This window comes from Nothobranchius furzeri, chromosome 5, assembly GCF_043380555.1.
Source record: "Nothobranchius furzeri strain GRZ-AD chromosome 5, NfurGRZ-RIMD1, whole genome shotgun sequence".
Classification (NCBI taxonomy): domain Eukaryota; kingdom Metazoa; phylum Chordata; class Actinopteri; order Cyprinodontiformes; family Nothobranchiidae; genus Nothobranchius; species Nothobranchius furzeri.
In genome coordinates, this window is record NC_091745.1 from 51,525,615 (window position 1) to 51,535,213 (window position 9,599).

Here is a 9,599-nt window from a genome sequence, read left to right on the forward strand (position 1 = left end):
AGTCGAGTTTCGAACCTGTAACCTTTGTGCTGCGAGGCAACAGTGCTAACCACTGCGCCACCATGCAGCCTTACAGGGCAATCAGGAGTTTATATTGTTCAGAAATTTCTGGGAATCGGTGCTTTTGGTGAGGTTTACAAGGGTTTAAAACAGGGAACAGCTGAAGCAGTGGCTCTGAAGTTTATCACCATGGATTAAGTTAATCGATCACTTTGAATATAATGACAGCTTCTGTTTAGTGTTTGAAACATATTACATGAATAGATTTGGTTTATTTCAAATGAGAGAGGGGGAACCACTAGATGTCAGTCAAGTCCAGGTGGTTTGCCCACGACCTGCTGGTGGATCTGAGTGAACTCAAAAAAGGGAAGAAGGCAAATCAAAATATGCCTGATTTCATTGTTACACCGAATTTGGATACAGAGGTTGATTCTGATGAGGAAACTTCAAAGAATGGAAGCATTCAAAAGAACTCCCTGTAGTTTGAGGTAGGGTTGTCATGGTAACCGGTGTAGCGGTAAACCCCGGTAAAAAAGTTGACAATAATAATAACTGTCTTGTTTTAAAAAAAAACTATATTATCTCTGTGGATTACCGTGGCTGGGTGTATGCGTAGTGACCCTTACCAGCCACCGTATCATCTGCTGAAGTTGCCGGCGGCACATGCGCACTTTGTTGTTTACGGCCAAAATTTTCTTGAAGCTAAAGCTGAAATAATGGCCAAAGGAGGAGACGGCAGTGCTCAGGACATTTATTATCCCTCAAAGAAGACAAAGAGGGAAGTATGTGCATATTTTGGATATTTGAAGAATGCCGAGGGACAGTTGATAGAAGACGGCTATCCTGTTTGCAGCACGTGCAGGAAAAAGTGTCTGTGAAAGGCAGCAACGCTTCAAATCTCATGACACATCTGCGTGACCATCACCCACAACTCTACAGTCAACGCAAGGCAAGTTAGCGTTAGCGTTTTAGCTAAAATGCGTGATCCGAGGATTTGGGTTGAGGGAGAATGCAACGAGTGGCCTCAGAGCAGCCGCAGCGCCGCTACCTGCATATAAACCGTGTCGCGGACACTCCCATGTTGAAATGACGCTATGCATTACGGGGCTCCCAGGGGCAGATAAGAGTTGGTCTCTCTGCTAGAATAATCATGAATTTAACAATGATTACTGCCTGATGACATTTTCCCACATCTGCAAAGCTCACTGGAAGGACACAAACCGAGGACAACATTTTCCTGATACAGCGGTATTGACAGACAGCAGCAGCATTTGGCATATCATCAGTAAAGTAAAATGTGATCATGAACATGAGTAATTATTTCATTTTTTCAGTTAAGCCACATGATGCTGACTTCCGTGACCTGCTGAAGCATGCTACACACTCAGGATAACCATGGTAACACGACGTGTCTTCCAGAATAACCAGAGCTGAATCAGGACGTCTGAACAACAGAACCTTCACAACGTTGGTACTTACTGCAGGACTGTTCATTTGCATCTGTTAAATAATTTACCACTTACGGTCAGGTTGGGATTAGAGTCTTTACTTGAAGACAGAACAAGAAGAATTATTAACAATGAAATAGCAGCATAAATAAATAACTAGATCATTAATTAAAAAGTTTCAGGTCAAACTGCTGCCTTTGCATTCATGTCCATCTTCATGTATTCACATGATCCTAAGTGGTGATGAGCAACAATCAGTTGGGTGGAAGCAGCTGGTCTGGTCAGTGATGGAGTAAATGCTGGTAAGTGGAGTGGTGCAGCTGGCTGGGTGATGGGGCCTTTTACAGGATCACTGGTATTAAAAGGAATGGTAAGGGAGCTAAAATCCCTCCAAAAACACCACCCATCTGTACTGGTGCTGGAGCGTTGGTGGAGGTTTGCATGTTGTGGTGCTAGATGATGTGTTTCTTTGTTTTTGTCTCTTTTCATCCGGGTTCTGGTGTGAGAGAGAGGGATCCTCTAGTCCTGAAGAAGTCTGGAGCTTGCTGAGCTCACTGAAGCAGAAGTTCTTTTGTGGGGTCTCGTGAGACTAAAACATGTCAATGCCTGACTGAAAATGTTTGTGCAGGTTGAACTTATCACACAGTTTTCTGTTATTATGATCTCTGGATTTTAATGAAGAAATAAATAAAAAATGTTTTTCTTTTTTGACTCACATATGTTGTTTTCTAGTAAGGTTTTAACCAGAAATAGCTTTATTTAAATTAACATTTTAATAAATTTGTTAATATTTTACACTAGTTGTTAGGTTGGAAGCACAATCAGCAGGGTTATAGATGCATTTACAACCACATGTTTTCCCCCAAGTCATTAAAAACGTGTTTTAAATGAGTTTAGATCATCTCATGTTCCATCTGACAGCAGGCAGAGAGAACAGACAGACTGAAGATTAAATCCTGGAAACAGTTATCTCTCCTGCTTGGTAGATCTGAAGGAACTACTGACATTAAAGTTTATATTAAGACAAAAAGAAGAGCATCTATGCCAGCATGCAGAGAACAGAAGCTCTCAAATTATAAACCACATTCTTTCATTGATAGGTGTATTCTATAAACACTTATTTTTATACAATTATACCTATTTAAGCTAAATACGATCTGTAACCCACGTGTTTTCTACGTTTTGTTTGCAATGTACCTTTTAAAAATATAAAGCTGATAAATGTTTGTGGCGCTCCAAAAAAAATAAATGCTTTGATAAAATACATAATTAGTGTAATAATAACCATACATTATTGGTCAAAAATATCTGTAGAAATGAGAAAAGGGTCGTTTTAGCGTCGAGTCCGACCAGAACCGCTCATGTTGTTGACTAGCAACGCTGAGCTGACTATTAGCGTTAGCAACTAAGGGCAACGTAAATCACGTGACCACTGGGTGCTTTGATTACGTCACGTGACCACTGGGTGCTTTGATGACGTCACTACTATGCGTCGTCATATAAAGGTCAGATCAGATTCCAAATATCAGTGTGAACAGATCACAGCTCCAGAGCGGTTGCGTTGCATAAACGTCACTTCTGACAGTATTTAGAAGGACTCATTCTCTTGCTGACAGGAACTTTGTGAGTAGCATATCACAGTCAAAAGCTGAAATCAAGTCAGTTTTAAGAGACAATCCTTATTTTGAACTTGATAAGATTCAGTTATCAGTCACCAGCCTTTCAGCTGCAGGATTCAGAACTGGAAGACAGCCAACTAAGCTAAAATGGCTCTTAACTTTTACAAAAACGAGATCATTACCGGGCGATGTGGAGTTTATATTCTTCAGAAATTTCTGGGAAACGGTTCTTTTGGTGCGGTTTACAAGGGTTTAAAACAGGGAACAGCTGAAGCAGTGGCTCTGAAGTTTATGCATGACCGTGACTCAGCTCTCAGAGAAATCAATATATTGTCAGAACTCAGAGAACTCCAGGACTACCAGAACAATCTGATTAAGTTCATCGATCACTTTGTTTACAATGGTGTCTTCTGTTTAGTGTTTGAGATGCTAGACATGGACTTACATGACTTACTGGAAATGAGACAGGAAAAACCACTAGATGTCAGTGAAGTTCGGGTGGTTGCCCACGACCTGCTGGTGGCTCTGAACGCACTGAAGAATGCTGGAGTGACTCACGCAGATATAAAACCAGACAATATTATGCTGGTTAATCATCAGTCGCAGCCTTTCAGAGTCAAGCTGATAGATTTTGGGCTTGCTATGGGAACACACGATCTACGGAACTGTGACGTCATACAGGTGTGTGGTTTCAGAGCACCAGAGGTGAACTTAGGTCTCCCTCTGACTGAAGCTGTTGACATGTGGGCTGTTGCCTGTACACTGGCCTTCATCTTTCTTGGAGATTATATTCAGAATCCTATTTGTGAGTTTAACAATATGAGGCAGATCTTTAAGCTCCACGGTCTGCCTGACCAGGATTTACTTGGCAAGGGAACAAAAGTGGACCGCTTTTTCATTTTTGACCAGTCAAACCGAACTTGGAGGTTTAAAGCACCACACGAGTATACGGAGATGATAATGACTGATTTTGAACGCTGTGACAATGAGTTAGACTGTATCGATGACTTTTTAACGATTAATCCAGAAATACAAGACAACTTTGCGTTAGAAGATCTGCAGTCATTCATAGACCTCCTGAAAAAGATGTTTACAGTGAATCCCTCAGAGCGGATCACTCCAGAAGAAGCTCTAAATCACAGATTTATAACAATGAGCCACCTTCCTCCTACCAGCAATAACTCATATGTGATATCGGCATATGAAAAAATGAAAGTTTATCGAATGGAGAAAGAAGAACCGAGCATATCCCCTGATTTCAGTGTAAGACAGACTGCTGACAGAAAATCAGATCTCTTTGATTTCAATCCATCTGATTATGATCTGTCGGACTCAGATCACTCTGAATTAGAAGATTCTGACTCCGGTCTGTCTGACTTTGATTTATCAGATTCTGATCTGTCTGACTTAGATACAGATGAAGAATGTAATGAGCCAGCGAACACATCAGATTTTCAACTCCTTAATATTCAGGAAGCTAATTTATCAGATGTGAAGCTGAACGATTCAGAACTGGAAGGCAGCAGAAGAGACAGACTAGATGAAACATTGTTTGAATTATACAAAGATCAAACAATCACTGGGGAATCAGGAGTTTATATTGTTCAAAAATTTCTGGGTCGTGGTGCTTTTGGACAAGTGGTCAAGGGTTTAAAACAGGGGACAGATGAAGTCGTGGCTCTCAAATTTATCCACAAAGACGACAGTGAATCAGCTACCGGAGAAGCCACTATATTGAACCATCTCAGGGAGCTCCAAGCTGACCAGAAGAATCTGATTAAGTTAATCGATCACTTTGAATATAATGACAGCTTCTGTTTAGTGTTTGAGATGCTAGACATGGACTTACATGACTTACTGGAAATGAGACAGGAAAAACCACTAGATGTCAGTGAAGTTCGGGTGGTTGCCCACGACCTGCTGGTGGCTCTGAACGCACTGAAGAATGCTGGAGTGACTCACGCAGATATCAAACCAGACAATATTATGCTGGTTAATCATCAGTCGCAGCCTTTCAGAGTCAAGCTGATAGATTTTGGGCTTGCTATGGGAACACACGATCTACGGAACTGTGACGTCATACAGGTGTGTGGTTTCAGAGCACCAGAGGTGAACTTAGGTCTCCCTCTGACTGAAGCCGTTGACATGTGGGCTGTTGCCTGTACACTGGCCTTCATCTTTCTTGGAGATGATATTCACGATCCTATTTGTGAGTTTAACAATATGAGGCAGATCTTTAAGCTCCACGGTCTGCCTGACCAGGATTTACTTGGCAAGGGAACAAAAGTGGACCGCTTTTTCATTTTTGACCAGTCAAACCAAACTTGGAGGTTTAAAGCACCACACGAGTATATGGAGAAGATAATGAACAATAGCGAACGCCATGATAATGAGTTAGACTGTATCGATGACTTTTTAACGATTAATCCAGAAATACAAGACCCCTTTGAGTTAGAAGATCTGCAGTCATTCATAGACCTCCTGAAAAAGATGTTTACAGTGAATCCCTCAGAGCGGATCACTCCAGAAGAAGCTCTAAATCACAGATTTATAACAATGAGCCACCTTCCTCCTACCAGCAATAACTCATATGTGATATCGGCATATGAAAAAATGAAAGTTTATCAAATGGAGAAAGAAGAACCGAGCATATCCCCTGATTTCAGTGTAAGACAGACTGCTGACAGAAAATCAGATCTCTTTGATTTCAATCCATCTGATTATGATCTGTCGGACTCAGATCTCTGTGAATTAGAAGATTCTGACTCCAGTCTGTCTGACTTTGATTTATCAGATTCTGATCTGTCTGACTTAGATACAGATGAAGAATGTAATGTTCAAAAATTTCTGGGTTGTGGTGCTTTTGGACAAGTGGTCAAGGGTTTAAAACGGGGACAGATATACTCATATCAAAATTGAAGAATGCAAAATTAGTTACACTACTGTGGATACAGAGGAAGATTCTCAGGAGGAAACTTCAAACTTAGCATTCAAAGTTTTAGCGTTTAGTGTTAGTGTTTCAAGTTCAATTCAATTCAAGTTTATTTATATAGCGCCAAATCACGACAAGTTGTCTCAAGGCACTTCACATAATAAACATTCCAATTCAGGACAGTTCATTAGGCCAATCAGAAATAATTTTTCCTATATAAGGAACCCAGCAAATTGCATCAAGTCACTGACGAGTGTCAGTGACTATACAGCAATCCTCATACTAAGCAAGCATAAAGCGACAGTGGAGAGGAAAGCTCCCTTTTAACAGGAAGAAACCTCCAGAGAATCTCGGTTCAGTATAAACAGCCATCCACCATGACTCACTGGGGATCGAGAAGACAGAGCAGATACACACACACACACACGCACACACACACACACACAGGTGGCTCATTGTTTATTGTTAGTGTTTAGTTTTAGTGTTTAGCGTTCTAAAACTGGGTTAGGCCATGACAGGGTTGGGGTTGGTTGGGTTTGTAATAAAGTAAACCAAAAAAAAAAAAAATAAATTATCCTCTACTATTAATCGCCACCTTATCGTGGTGTAGGGGTTTGCGTGCCCTGATGACCCCAGGAGGTATGTTGCCTGGGACTGTTTGTCCCTGTTAGGTTCTGCCATGGCAACTGGGCTCTGGGTCAGGGGCCAGACTAAGAGCGATTATTCATTAATTCTTATTAGGACTACAAAAGCAGTGGAGAAAAACTCTCTCCCAAGACTTTTTAAATGATTGAGTTTTAGTAGGTATGTAGTTGGTATAAAAGAAAAGTTTTCACAGAAAATATTTTCCGTTATCAAGATCAGTGGTTCCCAACCTGGGGCTTGTGACCCTCCAAAGGGGTCCCCACAACTGTGTCTGTGCTAAGGTTGTTGGGTTACAAAGATTATTTATTACTTGTAAAAAATTATTCTTCTAAAATCCCAATTACACGCCCAACAGTGTAATCAAAAATCTGTATAGGAGTTACAACACCGCATGTCTGTGCAGTTTGTAACTAACCACTTGTGATGTGTGTTTGTAGATGGGGTTGGGGGGGGGTCCTGGCTTGTTTTCAACACTGGTACGGGGGTCTTCGTGGTAAACGGTTGGGAACAATTGATGTAGATGAAATATGGTGTTTACTAATTAAAAATCTATAGAAATTTTAAAGTAGTATATTTTATTCTGAAAGTATTTACAGGAAGTGCCAATCGTCTTGTTTAGCTTGACATAAACGCTGTGGTAACAGCTTCTGTCCGCAAGAGGGCGAAAAAATCCTTCATCGTGAAAGTCAGACAATGAAGGGTTTGCTTGTTTCAACCATCGACATATGGTTTCTACCAGCTGATCTGAAAAATTACGTATAAATCCCTTCAATCAAATGCTGATTACCAATAAACCAATTAAAAATCAATTTAGACAGAAACATGTATACAAAAGTATTTCTATTTGGTAATGCTTATTTTTGTGCATTTTGTTTAGAGTTTTATTTCTGAATTTCAGAGGTTATTTTTAAAGTTATTGATGAAACAAGGACCAGTAAGTAGACTGGATGCGGTCAAAACTCCAGAAGATGGTAGTAATGCAGCTCTGCTGCTAAACAGCTCTTTAATACCAGGACCGTCAGCTTTAAAACAGGTGTTTATACTAAAATACTCACCTGTGTCAGTATGTTTTTAAACTACTGTGACTTTTATGTTGTGGTTTATTAACAAAAGATTAATGGTTAATACGTTTATTATAAGATTAAACTCAGACACATACAGGATTATTGATGTTTCACAGATAATTTCAACTACTGTGAATATTTGATTACAGTTTCATTCTGATCGTGATTCGTTTCAGCCGCAAACATTCCGAGGACGAGGACGTTCTGCAACGTGCTACCTGATGGTGACCTGCAGTCGAGAGGACAATAGAAGCTCCGGGTGTTTGTGGAACGTCAGAGCTTGTGTGTGTGACAGAGCGTGTGTGTGTGAGTGGTAGGTGAGTCTGTAACAGTAACTGGTCTGGCTCAGGTCAGGATGGGAGAACGTGTCCATGAGTTGAACCTGCTCCACCGTCCCTAAGCTGGCCTCTCGGAGTGCTGCGTAGAATTTCTTCTCCTCCCACGATGGTCCAGTCCAGAAACTGATATCGAAGCTGAAAGGCTCTGGGTGCAGAGAAAAAGAACAGAAAGGCATCCCGGGAGGTGGGCCATGTGAAAACTGTCTTATGCAGAGGCGGATTTAGCAATTTGGGGGCCCAAGGTGAACACAGACATGGGGCCCCTTACACAAAATTTTCAACAATCTTACCTTTAACTGGATTTGCGACTCTCTCCTCTTCTGACATGAGTTATTTTCCCTTTTTATTAGTCCTCCTCTTTTTTCCTGTATTTCCCTCCTTTTGAGCGCTTTCAATATTTGCTCTGCTTTCTTTTTCCTGTCAGTGCTCCTGTGCTTTTGCCTTTGTTATTTTTTTCTATTTTCCATTTTGGTTTGTTTTCCTCTCCTTAAACATTTTCCATTGTCTTTCCTTTCTGCTTCCTTTTGATGTTTACATAGAAAAACGACGTCACTTTCATAAGTGAAAATAAAAGCTTTTATGAAGCATGCTGCTTTCTCTTATTGGAGCCACTAGGATAATTCCATTTCATGCTTAGTTTTGACTATCGCTTTGAGTTTGTTACGAATGCTCCCGCCTCTCTTCTTCTTCTTATTTGTGGTCTTATGGCACTTGGCAACAAACCATTTGGTGCATTACCGCCACCAACTGGATTGGAGTGGAATGACTACCAATCACTTCCTGTTTGTGCATCGCCGTCTTAATAACCCTCTTATGACCATAATTATAACAGAGCCGCCTGTTTTTTTTTATCTTGTGGCTGTAAAATTGTACTTAAAAGTACAAAATGTGTTTAACTCTCTTCTTTTTTCAGAACAACCTCAGCTTTCAGTGTATGGTTTGTATTTAGAATTTATTTCTATTAAAGCCTTTAAAAAATCAGCTTAAAAGTGAAAAAAAGCAAAAAACGGATTTGAATTTTTTTACATTTATTACTGAACAGGAACTTCAAAATGACTGGGTGAACAATTTGGAATGAACAATTTAAACTTTGAACTGTAATGCATCTATTATTAAAAAAGTGTGAACCTTGGTATCTTTTTTTTAGCAGTTTTAAGACCATTTATTTTTGTAAACTTTCAGACCTTTTTGTTTGATGTGGTAGACCTTGAAGCAGTTTCTCTCCAGCTGCAGGCAGAGCGCACTTCCCACTGCCATGGGGTGCTTCTCTTTCACACTGTGCACTGCTATACCAAAAACTTTTGTTTTAGCAAATGTAATTATTTATTGTAAAAAGATAAATAATGCTGGAATGAAGCTGAATCTTACAATTAGCAAATAGTTTAGGGTTGTTCAAATAAAAAAATAAAGACTGAACAAACATTCATACCCTGGTTCACTGGAGATCTGTCACTCGTGGTCACTGTCTTCAGATATAAGCCTTCTGGGACACTTAATAGATCGTGTTGATTTTCTTTGAGGCATTTCCATAATTTCATGCTGGTTTTTAGCTT

The 9,599-nt window shown here is 40.1% G+C and overlaps 1 long non-coding RNA gene across 1 annotated transcript; it reads left to right on the plus strand.

The window, feature by feature from the left end:
• Positions 1 to 594: 594 nt before the first annotated feature.
• Positions 595 to 2,159, plus strand: LOC129163355 (uncharacterized). Its single transcript, XR_011520507.1, has 2 exons — positions 595 to 949; positions 1,335 to 2,159. It is a non-coding gene; the product is annotated as an uncharacterized lncRNA (long non-coding RNA).
• The last annotated feature ends 7,440 nt before the right edge of the window (positions 2,160 to 9,599 follow it).